The following is a 16787-nucleotide window of genomic DNA, read 5'->3' on the forward strand; positions in this document are numbered from 1 at the left end:
AAGCTCCGCCTTAGAAATCCCCAATGATGGCCGTCACTGCCGTTTGTTGCATTCGCAAGACCGACAAGTACCTTTGCAACACATTTAATTTTCTTCTCCTATTTTGTTTAACAATGCCATCATCCAGTTAATTCGGTTGTACCACTGCGGCATCCGCTGTAGAGCATATGACAATTCAATGTAAAATGCTTGAAGGGCTACAATGCAAGACGTCCATGTGGAAAATATCAGCTCGGTTCGTCGCTGAATTCTGTCAGTTCGAGTTGTCCATTAACGTTTCTCTGTAGTATCTTCAAAATAAGATATTCGCCAAGTGTTATTTTCAACTATTACACGTAGCCCGTTTAAACAGACATCGTTATAATCGTGAGCAAAGCTAGTTTAGTGTGAATTATGTTTCCAGACCATCACTGGTGGAACTGCAAAAAGGATGAGTTTTCCAGAGGTTGAGCAGTCGTTTGAAGCACAATTGGAAGCACAAAACGGACAACCACTTTTGGGAGACGTACCATGACGTAAATGGCAACACTGAAAACCCACTTATTTGCTATACATAGCCAGAAATAAAAATGTGAGGATTCTTGATGCCATGTGCTCCGCTGCGATAAACCGATGTCGAGAGAAAAACTTACTGCTGCAGAGTTGCGACATGCATTACGTACCATGCATAAAGTCTGATGACAAAATTGCAAAAACATAGCTGAATGATAGAATACAGTGTGGAAGCAGGCCATTCTGCACAGATCACCCAGGTCGATCAGTAGAGACCTACATGTATGATTTCGGTGTTATCAAACCAACAAACCCTTCCAGTCAAGGTTCTTAATTTCAATTTCCCAACAAAAACACGATTTGTTTTTGTCTCGTTTGCTTGTTCACAGGAAAGAAAATGAAAGCAAAAAGTAAAGGTATCGAGTTGACATTTCATTGGGTTCAAACACTAAAATGTGGGCATCGAGATAATCTGTCACTTGGTGCGTGTATTGGCTAATTGGCATGAAAACAAAGAAAATATAATCCTTGTGATTCAGAAGATCACGAGTCATATCAACCGGGACATACAATAGCACTCAGTGCATTCTCAACGGAAATGAAATGCGTATTAGGCAATTGCAGATAATATGACCGTCGTCACATGCGATGGCTGCCTTGCACAACAACCGCAGTATTCAATTTTCCTAACAGTTCAAAGATGTTTATATATATTCTGGCGAAAACAAAGATCTGCGCCAAACCTGCCACATTGCTGCTGCTGTCCACAACCAAAACAGTGTGATATGATTAAACACTTAACTTGTTGGCAAACAGTTGGAGACTTGCTGCATACGGTGTCAAACATTTGCTTGTAGACAGTCCAACCCATCCTTTATCTTATTCGTCAGATATGGAGGATCAACATCAAAAAAACAGTAAGTGACGCATAACTCAATGGCGAATGGTGCGTACGTTGATCCTTCCTTCCTTCCTTCCTTCCTTCCTTCCTTCCTTCCTTCCTTCCTTCCTTCCTTCCTTCCTTCCTTCCTTCCTTCCTTCCTTCCTTCCTTCCTTCCTTCCTTCCTTCCTTCCCTCCCTCCCTCCTTTCCTCCCTCCCTCCTCCCTCCTCCCTCCCTCCCTCCCTCCCTCCTTCCTCCCTCCCTCCTTCCTTCCTTTCTTTATTTCTTCTTTCTTTCTTTCTTTCTTTCTTCCTTCCTTCCTTCCTTCCTTCCTTCCTTCCTTCCTACCTTTCTTTCTTTCTTCCTTCCTTCCTTCCTTCCTTCCCTTCCTTCCTTCCTTCCTTCCTTCCTTCCTTCCTTCCTTCCTTCCTTCCTTCCTTCCTTCCTTCCTTCCTTCCTTCCTTCCTTCCTTCCTTCGTTCCTACCTTCCGTCCTACCTCCTTCCTTTTCCTTCCTTTCCTTCCTTCCCTTCCCTTCCTTCCTTCCTTCCTTCCTTCCTTCCTTCCTTCCTTCCTTCCTTCCTTCCTTCCTTCCATCCTTCCTTCCTTCCTTCCTTCCCTTCCTTCCTTCCTTCCTTTCTTTCTTTATTTCTTTCTTACTTTCTTTCTTTCTTTTCCTTCCTTCCTTCCTTCCTTCCTTCCTTCCTTCCTTCCTTCCTTCCCTCCTTCCTTCCTCCCTCCTTCCTTCCCAAATTTTGAGGGCATGTTTGGCAAATTAAGGCAAGGTGGAACAGAGGGCAAGAAAGCAGCATAATCTGGGGAGTTCCACTGGAACGTCAATCTTATTTGGCTGTTCATAAATTATTTTGCCTGATAATTCAATTCTATTTCTAAAGCTTCTATTTGGATAATTCCCTTCAATCAGATGTCTTAACAAAATAAGTGGGGCGGACCATTTAAAGCGATCAAATTAAACTATTCAAATTATGAAAGGCGGAATCAGTATTCATTGTCAAATATTTTGTCTTAATATTTTTTTGCAGCTTCTGTTAACCGTCTCTGCACTCCCTCTATGGCAATAATGTCCTTCCTCAGATTTGGAGACCAAAACTGTACGCAATACTCCAGGTGTAGTCTCACCAAGACCCTGTACAACTGCAGTAGAACCTCTCTGCTCCTATACTCAAATCCTTTTGCAATGAAAACTAACATACCATTCGCTTTCTTTACTGCCTGCTGCACCTGCATGCCTACCTTCAATGACTGGTGTACCATGACACCCAGGTCTCGCTGCATCTCCCCCTTTCCCAATCGGCCACCATTTAGATAATAGTCTGCTTTCCTGTTTTTGCCACCAAAATGGATAACCTCACATTTATCCACATTATACTGCATCTGCCAAACATTTGCCCACTCACCCAGCCTATCCAAGTCACCCTGCAGTCTCCTAACATCCTCCTCACAGCTAACACTGCCCCCCCAGCTTAGTGTCATCCGCAAACTTGGAGATATTGCCTTCAATTCCCTCATCCAGATCATTAATATATATTGTAAATAGCTGGGGTCCCAGTACTGAGCCTTGGGGTACCCCACTAGTCACTGCCTGCCATTGTGAAAAGGACCCGTTTACTCCTACTCTTTGCTTCCTGTTTGCCAGCCAGTTCTCTATCCACATCAATACTGAACCCCCAATGCCTTGTGCTTTAAGTTTGTATACTAAGAGATTGTATACTAATCTCTTATGTGGGACCTTGTCGAAAGCCTTCTGGAAGTCGCGATGCCCCACATCCACTGGTTCTCCCCTATCCACGGTAGTTGTTTCTACTACTTCATTAAAAATTAATCTTTAATGAGAATACATAATATGCGTTGGAGATTATTGCTTAGTGTTTGTATATAACATGAAGGCGAATTGGTTACCATTCCACAGGACATAGGTTCAACCTGAAGGGGGGAAATATCATTTTCTTTGACAACGCCAACGCTCTGGCGGTACGAGATCACTCCAGCCATTAATACAAGGGACTAGTTCATCATGAATCTCTTCTTTGCAGAATTAGAGCTTGAAAATAAAAACTCAGGTACTACAAGTGATTAATTGTGTTTGCTAATTATCCACTACATTTACTTCTAGCTGTTTAACACATGATCATTTAAGGTCGTATAATTATGCCAAGCTAGAATTGTTCAGGATTAAGGATAGCGGAAAATAAACTTTAGAAAAAAGACAGGTTCTCATTGAACTGTTGAAACCCGCTATAAATATGCAACCGAAGGCAGTAACAAGCCCCCCCCCCCCCCCCCCCCCCCCCCCCCCCCCCGTTCGGTTTGATATTAAAATATGTAAGATGGAAAGTCCATCATCTTCAAACGTATTTAACTAGCAATGTGTTCAATGCCGATTTAGGATAGGTGATGCGCAACAAGGATCTGTGGGTTACACAAATAGCAACACTGTAAAGATCATATTTCTGCGCATCGAATTCGCTGATCATTTGCCACAGGTCGTTCCACCGCGTTCGTGATTCTTCAAGTTGCGGGAAAGAGTATATAAAGTTTCCAAAATAATGAGTCTGATGCCAACAAATTCCTCCGTGCGAAGAGGTATCGTTGCATTATTATCTTCAATAGATCTCCAATAGAAGTACAACTGTGTCTCTCAATGAATAGTGGTTGAAAACGACTAAAAAAAGTACAGCTGGAAATTGGACTGGTCGGATAGCCTGCGGCCGGAATCTGAAAAAAAATCTGATAAATGGTGCATTTCGTAAAATGAAACGATGTACAGAACCAAGAAACTGTATTTATGTCACCTGTCGCCTCCAGAATTTAATTGTATGTATTGTAGTTGCCATTTTAAAGAGCGATGTTTTATTTTGCGGAACCGATTAATTAAATTTACAAAATGAAGGAAAACGAAATTAAATCACTTTGCTCTCTATCGCCCTGTGATCTGTTGATACACCCTTTGATATACTGAATTCATTCAGTTCCAAATTACAATTAAAAACTTTCGCTGTGCATAAAAAGAGAATACATTTTTGAAACAGTTTCATTTTTTTTGGTTTATATTTATATGGGCACCTGAACAAAAAAACAAAACGCGTTCATGTTAAAGAAGGTTTAGGCTAAAATCCTCGTTTGTCCCTGTCCCATCATACATGTTGGCTGACCCGCTTAGTTCCTCAGCATTTTTAATGTTAATTTTCTAAATGTATTTGAAGCTTTTGGATGTCTTTCTCCCAACACTCCGTGTACATTTGTTTAAGTAATTTACGTAATTAACAGCGTCATTTATAAATAGAGTGCATCGGGCTATCGCCATTAGTAAACTAAAGGCATTATTGCAATATTAAAAAAAAAATAATTGATGTCTGCTCAGTCAAGTTAAAGAGCCATTGCGTTATACAGTCTGGGGGACAAATCCTTCAGCTCAATTAGCTTCTTAGAAACAGCATGGCAATTTCCCACAGGGATGTGTTTCTGATGGTGAGTTCGGCGGATACGCGGAGCAATTTCAAGAAAGCATGTCTTTGTTGTTTTCTATAATATTATTTCTCGTTTAAATAATTCCGCCCAATCTATACATTTCCAACTTTCGCAGGCATCCATTTAACCCATTCCTCTTCTCATATCCTAGTAACTCCTTCTCAGTTTTCATACCATTCATTCTGAATGTAAAAACACCTAACTATCCATTAAATGGATTAAAGTGACCAATTCATCCATGGTATACTAGTTCTTCATTGTCACATACGCCCAGCGCAGTGAAATTTTATTGCACTACCATAAATATACATTTGCCACAATTTTGGGTCCGTTTGAATACAATTAAAACAAAAAACATAAAACGTGTTTGAAATTCAAGAGCGCCCCGATAAATGTACGCTAGGTAAGCCCAACCTGACGTCCCCCTCCTATACCGACGGCATCTGTGTTCAGGGGCGCCTCCTGCTGCCGGACTTGACAGAGCTGCAGGTAATATCCCAGTCTCTCTTCTAGCTGCCCACACTTGGCATTCTTCGTTGTCATCGGCTCCCACCTCGACTCCCCGGCCTTCGGGTCGCCGAGCTTGTCCCACACGTGGCCTTTAGGACTTCGCTCTGGGTGGTCGACGGGGCCTTTGCTCTCGCCGGCCATCGGGACCGTTCGATGATCTCGTCGGTCATTGACCGTCCATGTCCGGTTCATCCTCTTTCTGGGAGGTCACTTCGGCCGCCGGGATCGACATTGATCGCGGCGGTCCGCGGCCGGGTCCGGATTTGACCGGCTCCGCGCCGGCTGCGTGGACCGCTCCAGCACGGCTTCGCAGCGGTCGTTGGGAAATCCCCATCTACGCGAGCGCAGCGGTCGCCGTGAGATCTCCTTCTGTGGCACAAGCCATAGATTCTAAGAGAAATAAATGCGACATTTTTACATTTCACATCAATAATAGGGACCACATCGAGTGTCTGAAATTAAACGGGATACTTCGTCGTGGTACGGCATTTCCTTCGGACGAATGGTTTTCCGCGATCAAAAACCGTCTACCTGTGTGCAATAAAAGATTTGCAGCGATTTGGAAGAAAAACCTCGAGTAAATCTTAAGTGACTAAATTATTATTTCCATTCTGTTTTATTTTCTGTGACACAAGAATTGCAGCAGAAGATGAAAGAATTCGGTAAGCACTAAGCTGAAAATATGCAATAAGGAGGTCGTTGTAATGGAGAAGGGATTCCTGCAGGTACTACCTACTCCTTTTCCTCATGTTGGCTACATCTTGGCAGGACAAATCAAAATAGGACGTACATGGTAAATGGTAGGGAATTGAAGAATGTAGGTGAACAGAGGGATCTGGGAATAAGTGTGCACGGTTCCCTGAAAGTGGAATCTCATGTAGATAGGGTGGTAAAGAAAGCTTTTGGTGTGCTGGCCTTTATAAATCAGAGCATTGAGTATAGAAGTTGGGATGTAATGTTAAAATTGTACAAGGCATTGGTGAGGCCAATTCTGGAGTATGGTGTACAATTTTGGTCGCCTAATTATAGGAAGGATGTCAATAAAATAGAGAGAGTACAGAGGAGATTTACTAGAATGTTGCCTGGGTTTCAGCAACTAAGTTACAGAGAAAGGTAGAACAAGTTAGGGCTTTATTCTTTGGAGCACAGAAGGTTAAGGGGGGACTTGATATAGGTTTTTAAAATGATGAGAGGGATAGACAGAGTTGACGTGGAAAAGCTTTTCCCACTGAGAGTAGGGAAGATTCAAACAAGGGGACATGACATGAGAATTAAGGGACTGAAGTTTAGGGGTAACATGAGGGGGAACTTCTTTACTCAGAGAGTGGTAGCTGTGTGGAATGAGCTTCCAGTGAAGGTGGTGGAGGCAGGTTCGTTTTTATCATTTAAAAATAAATTGGATAGTTATATGGATCGGAAGGGAATGGAGGGTTATGGTCTGGGCGCAGGTATATGGGACTAGGGGAGATTATGTGTTCGGCACGGACTAGAAGGGTCGAGATGGCCTGTTTCCGTGCTGTAATTGTTATATGGTTATATGGTTATGTTCGCACATTTACGATCTGCCTGTACTGAGGTGCGCACACCTCAATATAGCTCAAATATATGTAGCTCAAATACACCCGTGCAATCCGGAGGTTATCCAGCCACAGCTCCAGCACCCTCAATTGGCCAGTGAGGAGCCGCACCACTCCGCATGCCAAGGGGTGTAATCCTCATGGAAACTGGACGTCTCTGTGCCTTTCCACATTATGGAGAGAAAGGCATTCCAAAGCCCCAACTATAAATTTCATTAAACTTCCGCTGAATAAACATGAAGAAATACAAGACCTCCCAAGACCTTGTTCTCCCTCTGCGCTGAGGCGATCGATCCAGGCCGGACATTCCGCCCTCCGTGGTGTTGTCGCCGCCGCCGCCGCCGCCGAAAGCCGCTACGGCATCAGCTCCGGGCAGCCGCCCCAGCTCCAGGCCGCCGCCCCAGCTCCGGGTCCCGCATTCTCCGCCCCGGGCCGCCGCCCCCAGCTCCGGGTCCCGCAGTCTCAGCTCCGAGCCCCGCTGCATCAGCTCCAGGCCGCCGCCGAAAGCCAGAAGGCCGCACCAGCAAGTCGGGCCACCGCTGCCTCAGCCCCGAAGACGGCCAGCCTCTCGTTGGTGAGTCCTGGCTGGCTCTGCCTCTGGAGCCTCGGGTCAGTCGCAGGATGGAGGCTGCCAGCTCCGCCATTAAGGCCTCAGCGCAGACGGAGGCAGAGAAGGGGGATACGACACGAAAAAGTCGCATTCCCCCGAAGGAAGAGACAGATAACATGTTTCCCCCCCCCCCCCCCCCGTCTAACACAAACCAACAAACTAAAACTTAACCAAAACAAGACAACAAAAAAACACAACAGATGCTGGGATTTGGTTGGAAAGCCTTTGTCATCTTCATCCATTCAATTAAGGGCAATTCCTTATTGACAAAACATGCTGAAGTCCAGCGTCTTTTAACATTTGTTTTCTATACAACGGTATTCATCGGGTATTGAGAAACTAATCTCAATTACGAATTGAGCAAAGAATAAGCAAACGTTATACCGAGCTAGCTTACACAAATCGGAGATGGAAAGGGTCTTCGGAACGCTGATGCGGGACTCCCAAAATGTTAATCTGCAAGTCGAATCGGTAGTAACGAAAGCAAATGCAATTCCAGCATTTATTTCGAGGGGGATTGTATACAAAAACAGGGATGTAATGCTCAGGTTCCAAAAGCTGCTGATCGGGCCCCATTTGGAATATTGCGAGCGATTTTGGGCACCATATCCGAGGAAAGACGCGCTGACTCTTGAGAGGGTCCAGAGGTGATATACAATAATTTACACAAGAATGAATATTTTAACATATGAAGAACGTTTGTCGGCACCGGAAATGGACATGTTGCTTCAATCTTCCATACTTTTTTTGTTCATATCCACAGGAAATACTTTGAAAGGTATGTATGCCCCAGCCATGTGATCAACGGGGGAAATGATGCGCTTCCGCAATGAATACAATTTAAACTGCGGCGTTATCGTCTGTGCAATGAATTTTATTTTCTTTTAGATTTGTTCAAAATGTAGAGGTGGCCTGGGGCGTTCCACCGTCCAATAATAACTTCATCTCTACTTCTACCACATCTGGGGTCAAATATCTATCAACAGTTTGGCAGAATGGTTTTCTGGTCACAGGAAACACCGAATAAAGCCATTCATTTTTACTAGCAGTGATGTTATCAATCAAATAAATATTTTGGGTATTCTATTACAAATGTACTGCTTCTTTAAGGTGAGGTCGTGATCACAAACATCGTTATGTGTTGCCCATAGAATTCCCCATACCGCCGAAACATGCAAAATGTGCGTTTTGTACCGAGATCCTTTATGCGAGTGATTTGTGAAGAGAATCTGAGGGATAAAGCCGAATGAGGATGAGGCAACAACGTGCCATTAATGCAACACATACTCGCAAAGCCAAGTCATATGCACATTCTCCTGAGATAGTTAACATAGTTGTGAGTTACCATCAAATTTGAACAGATTTGAACAAACTTGATCCGACGGGCAACATCGTGCATTTGTCGATGTACACAACGCAAACCATGTGTTTGGCGGTCGGGGATGTTGCAAATCACAAAGGGAGATTTTAACAGTGAGCGACGAATGCATGGACTGATATTGAACTGCGTTCGATTACGTCAGGCGCCAGTAGTTCATCTCGCGTCAGGCATCTGCCGTTCAGACACAGGATTTCTATTACGTCAAGAACGAATTACTCATCCCAGTGCCTCTAATGTGGGGCATGGTGCAATGCAAATTTCATAACGTGGCACAGCAAAATGATATATACTCAACTGCTGATGAATATATATATATGTGTTCAATAGCAATAGAGATGTACCTGATTTATCATCTCAAATGAATAATATTTTCAGTCAACCTATTAATTCAACGAAATGAATTTCATGAAAAGAGTTGTGTACATCGATAATAAGAATAATCAGAATTATCGTGTAAAGTTTAATCATTCTGTTTTTAGAGCTGCGTAGCTGTCAAAGCACCATACAGACAATAAGTGAGAAACGTCATTTATTTTGTCCTGTTCGATGTTTCCATGTTCGCCCTTCGATAGCATGGGTTATTTTTGCGAGTTTCCCTGTTTCCTTGCTAGTCATAAAGGCGTACATGTTTGTAGATAATTAGCGTCTCTAAGTTTTGTAAGGGCATGGTACGAGTGTACGGATGAGTGGTTAGCATGGACTCGATGGGTTGTGGTACCTGTTTCCCCGCTGTATTCCAACATAAACTAAACGAAACTAAAAAAACCCGAAACTAAACTATTCTGAGAACGCGTTAATATAAATTGGGCCTAATCCGACGTCATATACATGTTTAAACAGTAGACCTTTCAGACACAAATAATGGACATTTCATCGAGACAATATTACATTTCAGTTTTTTAAGAATAATTTGATGAACCTTGGTTTAGAATATAGTATATAAATCGAATCATGGGTATACACGTTTGATTTGTGAGTAATGCAGGATGAAAATTAGGGAAAATCAAATTAATTTGTGTAAAAGTGTAAATTACGTCGAAAGCATGGGCAGCATCTGACATCGGTCAAAATCATGCATTTTATCAAAGTGGCCAATATTGACAGGAAAATTGTCATCAATTGTGTTTTCATTGTTCTTCAGCTTAGTGTATGTGCATGCCGATAATTTTAAGAGAAACTGTTGAATAATGATGTAAAATTGCATTGTTTAACGGCAATTCCAGAAACCCACAGCATTTTGGAAATTATATCTCGCGCTGCCAATGGTCTTCAGATAACATCTTGATGAACTTTCTTTATGTTTCGCTCTTCGGCAGATGAAAACCTCAAAGCAAAAGAGAAAGGTAATTATTTAATCAGTTATATTTGCAATCACCGCTGACGAGTGATTAATGACTGACGAGTAACAATCACTGACGAATGATTATTGCCTAAATGTTCAGTACGTCAATGACTGAGAGGAAAGCAGGGGAATGTAATTTAGTGTACCCGGACGTGGCGGCGTCGGACGTGAAGTCGAAGCAAAGTAGTGGAAGCCGAATGGAAACGAAGCCGCAACGCCAAATAACCGATTGGAAACGAAGCCGAAACTTCAACTAACCGAAAGGGTGGGACGCCTCACTGCATACTAACCGAAAGGGCGGGAAGCCAACAAACCGAAAGGCTGCGTTGCCTACAAGCAAACTCACAGAATAGCCGCTCTGTCAAAGCGCCACCTACCCACCTACGGAGGGTGGGCGTAGGAGAGTGGGGGCTGTCCCGATGGATGCGCACCTTCGGCCGCTTACAACCTGGTGCTTGCGTTCAGATCACCCAGTCACCTATGGCGTGTGTGGGAAAATGATCCGCGGCTGTGGGTCGGGTGGAGAGGAGGTGTGGGACAATGTTCATCCCTCCACAGATGGACGCGGGATTCTGGACCAATCATTGTCAAGACCCGCCCCCGGCAACGTCATGTCCGTTATTTGACTTTTCTGCTGAGTGGCATTATGTCCGTTGGCTTGTAGGCGACGCCGCCTTTCGGGTAGGTGGCGTTTCGGCAGAGCGGCCATTCGGTGGGCATGCTTTTAGGCGACGCAGCCTTTCGGTTAGTTGGCTTTTAGCCGTCCCGCCCTTTCGGCTAATTTGCATTTAGGCGTCCCACGCTTTCTGTTAGTTGGCGTTTCGGCTTCGTTTCCATTCGGTTATTTGGTGTTTCAGCTTTGTTTCCATTCGGTTTTTTGGCTTCCACTTCTTTGCTTCGGCTTGTCGTCCGTCGGCGCCAGGTCCGCACACGGCAATTTAGAGTAGACACATATGGCTGAAGCACAATAATAGTTTGATTGCACAGACCGGGCCTAATAGTCAAATGTCTAAGACACATCTCACATCGACTGCTAACTATGTAAAGGAACAGTGCTGCAGTGACGAGAGGCAAGAATCGCTGATTTTGATGCTAGCTGCAGTGAACATACAGCCACTCGTTTATTACGATATAGTATTCTCGAATACTAAAATATTTGGTTTAATTCTTCTACTTCTTAAGCTCTTTGCTCCCCTTGGGAGCATGGATCATTGACAAACGTCCTCCTTCTCACTCGGTTGTTGGAAGTTCCTTCGAGATCTCCCCACTCTCAGACATTACTCTCTGGACGCCTCTTCTCCAGCTGTTCCTCTTTTCATTTATTCTTCGGGTTCCATTGATAGGAATAATTAGCAACGTGAATGCGAATATTAGATGCCACGTTCATTAGAAATGTTGCACAATAATTTATCAGGTAAAATAAATATTGTATCGCTGAGGCAGATTTCGTAATCTAATTTCCTTGTTGTTGTTGCTTTGAAACGGAACTGTTTTGTTAACTTCCGGTTTGACGCTGCCTGAAGAACTGCTTAATTGATGGCAACCGAACATACTTTCGTCTCGATAAGCGTCCGCTTCATGCTGTACAACCCTATATCCAATTGGTCATTGTTAACGACCCACATTCTCTCCAACTAAGTACTGAGAGGTTGTTATTTAGTAAAATAATTCAACGGCGCATAAGATGGTCAATTAAATTATCAGATGATAAACAAAACAGAAATGATATTAAGTCGACAGGGATCTAGAGTCAATATCGGATGAGCGACTTTCGTGAAGACTGGCAGTGTTAGCTTTGTGGAACCGTGTAAATACATATTTAAAACGGTGATCAGGTTGGGGGAAAATAAAGAAAATAAAGGAGTCATGCTTGGACACCCGAGGGAAAATGATTTAAACTGCACGATAGCAAAGCTAGAAGGAACAAAACACATAGATTCAATTAAGAGTTCAAATATACGACAGTAAAAAAAAAAAACAAGTTGCACGTGTCGGAGACAGAAGTGATATAACGTACCAAGAGCTCGGTACAGTACAGTTTGCGGTGTTCGTAAATGTGATGGTAGAACTCAGGAACAAAATATAAATGTAAATTAATGTTGTTATGGTTGTAGTATTGCCACCATGATTGCTTTACTTCGAACTATAAGCACTATTCTGATTCAGATATTGAAATTTTATTGTTTCAGAAACTATGTTTAAATAATATGTAGGCACATATTAATTTAAGTTTTATTGACTATAACTCTTGGGAATGGTATGTACATTCTATTCAACAGTGACAGTTTGCAATTTACGTTGCGGATCCGCACTGTGTGGAATTTTATCAAACTTGCAAGCGTTTAGCAATAATATCCATATTTTGAAAGTTACATACTTACCTTTAGAAGGCGGAACTCAACGGATGTCGAATATAAACTGCAAAATAATACTGAAGCAAGTATTCTATTTTCCGAATGGAATGAAAATATTAACGGATATGAACCGAATTTTAAACGGTTGCCGATCAGCATCAAATAACAACATGTAAATAATATATATTAAGCACAAGAATGGAGCTCAAAAGATCGACTTAATATCCAACGTTACAGAAGCCAAATTTAAACCATTGTTTACATTTCGTTGAATTTCTTGTGGATGTAAATTAATGAAAGGAAATTAACGTTAAATAGCAAAAGAGCATCTGCTGTGTTTTACTTGTTTTATGTTTCTCATTGCAGAGTTGAGAATCTTCCAAGACACATTAAGAGATTCAGGTGAAGACCAATTGAAGAAATAAAACATTTAGATTATGAAAATCCAAACATAAAGAGAAAAATGATGGGCATACTCAGCGGATAATGATCCTTAGATTGTAAATCAATGTATCGGGACGGAGACAATCATCAGAATGAGTGATCGTTGACAAAGAGTATCCGACCTGAAACGTTGACCCTATGTTTCTTCCGAAAGATGTGGCTTCATTGGCTGAACAATTTTCGTATTTTCTGTCTTTGTTTCGATGACGAGAAACCTCCGACGTGTACAGATATTTTTGGAAGTGATTTTAAAGGAAATACGAAACATTATGAAGAATCATTATACTTTCATGAGTGCATTCACTGTTTTACATAATATTTTCCATCAAAGTGTGAAGGCCCATTCAGGTGAAACGCGTGCTGGGGATTATCGTGCAAAACAGGAAGAAATTTGATATTGCAGTGTTTGAACTAACTAGGTATTACATTGATGAGTAAATCATATAGTAGTGCAAAGACCCCATGAGAATGCGAATAACAATACGTTTTCATGAATGTCAAATCATATATTTAGGAAATGGGAATACGGACAATTTTAGTCGCGGTCACGCAGCATTTTTATAGTTTGAAACATGACTGAATTTACTAATCAGGTGATTATCTGCGACCTGAAAAGGTTATTATGTTTTTGCTATTCTATTTGATATCTTTGTACCCCGAGAAAAAGCAGCATATTTTTCCACTTACAATTCCCTTTGGGAAGGCGTTAGTACGCCATTTTTCTTTAACTAGAAGATGGAACTATTTTGCCAGTGAAAAGATTCATGCGACTAAACGTGAGATATTGGGACAATGAACAGGGAGTCCAACTGCTTTGCTGCTGCTGAGGTTAGATGAAATAATCTGCGTATCTGCGATTGCCCTCTTCCTTATTTTTCATTTTGTTTTATTGTGGGATTACACTGCTGAAATTGATCCGTAGTTCGCATGAACTTGATATATTTCACAAACGACGACCAATCACTTACATCAACTGCGCTTTCTTTACTCTATGATGGAAGTGTCTGGTGATGAGGGTTTAAGATCTTTAAGTGTAAATAAACTTTGTTCCACATTTATGAACGTTGTTAACTTTTTCATATTATGCAATAATGTCAATAAAACGAATCGTACCATCTTCAGTGAAGAAAGAGGCATAACATAGGGAAATTAAACAAATTGGGAATAAGTATAACGGCGCTATCCGACACTTGGATACTAGTCCGACATTTAGAGCGGCCATGACTGGTCTTCTGGATTCAGTGCCACATCACCAGTCCGTTTATATACACCGGAAATGAATGTCATATATCGTGTAAACAGGTATTGCTATGACGTACATTCTGCTGCATCCAAGCACACTGGAACTAGAAGTCGTGGGAACATTTTGTGTGTCATGTTACGAATTCCTTTTTTAAATAATCTCAGCGTTAGTAGATCTATGGAAGCCAAACGTGTACTTTAGTCAAAGATGGACACAAAATGGAGGGACAGCACCTCACTGGGTAGCTTACACTCCAGCGGCATGTACATTGATTTATCTAACTTCAAGTATCTCTTGCTTTCCCTCTCTCTCCTTTCCCTCCCCCTTCCAAGTTCTCCAACTGGTATTACTGTATCCGACAACATTTTGTCTAGTTTTTCTTTGTTCTTACCTTCACCCGCCTAAAAATGTTCTATTCTACATTTTCCCTTGATCTCAATTTCCTTTGCCCTCTTTTCACACCCTACACGTCCTTATCTACATACTTCCTTATCTATGTACCTCCTACACCCCTGACCTCAGTCTGAAGAAGGATCTCGACCAGCAACTTCACCCATTCCTTCTCTCCAGAGATGCTGCCTGTCCCGCTGAGTTACTCCAGCATTTTGTGGCCGTATGAGATTTAAACCAGCATCTGCAGATCCTTCCTACACATGCCCTGTATTCGTTTCCATTACGACGATTATAGCTCTTTAATTGTGGTGGGAGCAGAGTTGCCAAAATGCAATACAACGCGTCATGAATCTTCAACCATTCCCCCTTTCTGTTTACTTGAGTAAATGTCACAATAGATCGAAATACGAATACAAGCCGCATGTAGCTTCGACTGATTGCGGTTGCATACTATGTACTTATTGTAATTAATATTTCTTACTCAATTCACAGATAAAACGAAGAAAGGTAAGTGTTTGTTGGCTAACAAAATTCACGTCGCAGAAGATGAATATTTTCCGAATTTTCTTTAGTGTTCTAAACAATAAACACTATGCATGATTCCGGGAAGCTGCTGACATAACATATGCACTATGCTCAACCCATAACTCCTGAGCATTCGGTTTGGTATTTGCTTTACCTTTCTTCTCTTACCTTAGCACGAATGACGCGACTTGCATAGAATTACACCTGGAGAATCCGGTGTTCGTCTTTGCCATGATTCCTTATTCATTCTTTCTCTTCAAAACGATCATCGAAAATTCACACTCAATTATGTTATCACTGATTCGTGAAGTTCTTTTTTTTTATATACATTGTGGCAATTTTCTTTCCATCAATTTATTGTGAAATGGCTGCATGTTATAAGCTGCGTTAGCTTTCATTGTAGGAGTTCGTATTATGTCAACAGCAGCCTAAGCACAGAAGTCGCAAACTGAGAAATGAAGTGTCCGACTGCACTTCATTTGTAATCGTTCTAATACAGCATAAGTTTGATGTTTGTGCAAGTCGGGAACGAGATGATAGACAATAGGCAATAGACAAAATATGCAGGAGTAGGCCATTCGGCCCTTCGAGCCAACACCGCCATTCAATGTGTTCATGGCTGAACATCCACAATCAGTACCCAGTTACTGCCTTCTCTCTATATCCCTTAACTCCGCTATCCCTAAGATCTCTATATAACTATCTCCTGAAAGCTTCCAGAGACCCAGAGTCCACCGCTCTCTGAGGGAGCGAATTCCACACACTCACAACTCTCTGTTTGAAAAGTTTTTCCTCATCGCCGTTATAAATGGCTTACCACTTATTCTTAAAATATGGCCTCCCCCAGTTCTGGAATCCCCCAACCTTGGGAACACCTGCCTCTAGCGTGTGCAATCCCTTAATAATCTTATATGTTTCAATAATATCTCCCCTCATCCTAAATTCCAGAGTACACAAGTCCTGCCGCTCCAATCTATCAACATATGAGAGTACCGCCATCCGGGAATTAAACTCGTGAATCTACGCTGCACTCCCTCAATAGCACGAATGTCCTCCTTAAATTTGGAGACCAAAACTGCAAAGAATAGAGTAGATTAGATTAGATTCCTTTATTATCATTCAGACCTTTCGGTCTGAAGGAAATTACGTTGCCTGCAGTCATACACAGAACCTATAAAAACAAAACATAAAATAAACACAAATTAAACATCAACCACAGTGAGTTCACCAAGCACATCCTCGCTGTGATGGAGGCAAAGTCTTGGTCTCCGTCTCTTCCCTCCTTGTTCTCCCTCTGCGCTGAGGCGATCGGTCCAGGACGGAGATGCCGCCCTCCAGTCCAGCGGACCTCCGTGGTGATGTCGCCGCCGCCGAAAGCCGGAACGCCGTCTCCGCTCCATGACGGCCCGCCACAGCATCAGCTCCGGGCAGTCGCCCCAGCTGCAGGCCGCCGCCCCAGCTCAGGGTCCCGCAGTCCCCGCTCCGGGCCGCTGCCCTAGCTCCGGACAGCCGCCCCAGCTCCAGGCCGCTGCCCCAGCTCTGGGACC

At 42.6% G+C, this 16787-nt stretch overlaps 3 long non-coding RNA genes across 3 annotated transcripts in view; all 3 read left to right on the top strand.

Moving 5' to 3' along the window:
* The window catches only part of LOC129708758 (uncharacterized), a 121943-nt gene that overhangs the window by 23864 nt on the left and 81292 nt on the right, over positions 1-16787 (top strand). The window lies entirely within an intron of this gene.
* LOC129708764 (uncharacterized) lies at positions 1381-6037 on the top strand. The gene is made up of 3 exons (XR_008725413.1): positions 1381-1409; positions 3427-3453; positions 6007-6037. It is a non-coding gene; the product is annotated as an uncharacterized LOC129708764 (long non-coding RNA).
* Positions 9417-15222, top strand: LOC129708762 (uncharacterized). Its single transcript, XR_008725411.1, has 4 exons — positions 9417-9454; positions 10256-10282; positions 13002-13037; positions 15208-15222. It is a non-coding gene; the product is annotated as an uncharacterized LOC129708762 (long non-coding RNA).

The sequence above is a fragment of the Leucoraja erinacea genome, chromosome 24 (genome assembly GCF_028641065.1).
Source record: "Leucoraja erinacea ecotype New England chromosome 24, Leri_hhj_1, whole genome shotgun sequence".
NCBI lineage: Eukaryota > Metazoa > Chordata > Chondrichthyes > Rajiformes > Rajidae > Leucoraja > Leucoraja erinaceus.